At 36.6% G+C, this 1,654-nt stretch overlaps 1 pseudogene; it reads left to right on the top strand.

The window, feature by feature from the left end:
* LOC102852127 overlaps positions 1 to 1,654 on the top strand; it is a 134,457-nt pseudogene that overhangs the window by 3,042 nt on the left and 129,761 nt on the right.

Below are 1,654 nucleotides of genomic sequence, written 5' to 3'. Positions count from 1 at the left end.
AATATTAATTATATTGTTCGATAATTTGCACACTCTGTCAGATCACCTTACTTTGGAATGGGAACAAATATAGATCTCTTCCAGTCAGTTGGCCAGGTGGTTGTCCTCCAGATTTCTGGCATAACTTGGTGAGCACATCAAAGAAAGCATTTGTTTGTTGAAAGGTATCAGTTGATAGACCGTCAATTCATGTGACTTTGTTTTTTGCAATTTTTTTTTCAGAGCAGCTTGAACTGTTATCACCATAGGTTCTTGCTCATACACTGTTTCATTAAATTCTTCTGTGTCCTTCAACTCCTTTTGGTATAATGACTCTGTACACTCTTCCCATCTTCTTTTAATACTTCCTGGATAATTTAATATTCTGCCCAAAGCATCTTTAAGTATTGCAACTCAAGGCATATATTTGTTTTTCAGTTTCTTGACCTTAAGAAATGCTGAGCAAGTTCAGCCTCTTTGATATTCTGACTCCAGCTCTTGGCTCATTTCATTGTAATACTTTGTTTTTCTGCACTGTCCTTTGAAATCTTCTGCTCAGCTCCTTACTATCTTGATTTCTTTCCTTTGTTTTGGCTTCTAAATGCTCTAGTGCAATATTCAGAGTCTCTTCTGGCATCTGTCCTAGTCTTTTCTTCCTCCTCTGTCTTTGTAATGACCTTTTGCTTTCTTCCTGGATGATATTCTTGATATCCTCTCACAACTCATCTGGTCTTCATTCATTATTGTTCAAGGCCTCAACTCTGTTTCTGAGATGGTTTTGAAGTTCAGTTGGGATAGACTCAAGGTCATATTTTGGTTCCTATGGATTTGATTTAATTTTCCTTTGCTTCATCTTGAACTTGCATATGAGTAGTTGGTGGTCTCTTCCACAATCAGCCCCTGGCCTAGTTTTCACAGTTGATATTGGGCTTGTCTAGTGGTTCTTTCCACAGATGTAATCTGTCTGATTCCTATGCATACTATCAGGTGAAATCCACATGTAAAGTCTACGTTTATATTTCTTATAAAATGTATTTGCAAAGAATAAATCATTGACTGCAATATTCTATCATTACATCTCCAGTTTCATTGATCTCCTTATCTTCTTAAATTTTCATTAATGGAGCAACATTTAGAACCCAGGCAATTTAAAAACAGCAACTATGATTCTCAGTGGGCTATATTTCAAATATAAATTATTATATCCTTTAGCACTGATTCTTTCATATGATCCTTGTGCTTAGTAGTAATTATTAGAAAGCTGCATGGGGAAAATGTTCTAAATTTCAGTCATTAATTTGTGGTGCAAAAATTCTAGAAGGGGTAACTCTAAATTGTGTGAGCTAAGCTAAATAGAAACTGTGATCCTTTCAACACTGTGAAAGATAGTAGAATGATAAGTATGTTCTACAAAAAGAATTTGGCATACTTTCAAAGTAAAAATCTTCTTTCTATGCTGCCCACACAAGGGCATTGTCCATATGTCCATATGGCATTGTCCTGGTTCCCGTCGTAACTTAAAGGGGAAACTTCCACAAAGTCTGGAGCCCTTGATGTGCTGCAGATGAAGGAGGAGGCTGTCCTCCAATTCCTTGCAGTAGGAATGCATTTGGGTGGCACCAACTTTGACTTCCAAATGGAACAATACATCTGTTGTTGTTGTTGTTGTTGTTGT

Source organism: Elephantulus edwardii, unplaced genomic scaffold (genome assembly GCF_000299155.1).
Source record: "Elephantulus edwardii isolate Elephantulus edwardi_28Jun2011 unplaced genomic scaffold, EleEdw1.0 scaffold00001, whole genome shotgun sequence".
In the NCBI taxonomy this organism is placed as follows: domain Eukaryota; kingdom Metazoa; phylum Chordata; class Mammalia; order Macroscelidea; family Macroscelididae; genus Elephantulus; species Elephantulus edwardii.
The sequence above is the reverse complement of the archived record's forward strand: the minus strand, read 5'-3'. Positions and strand labels throughout refer to the sequence as shown.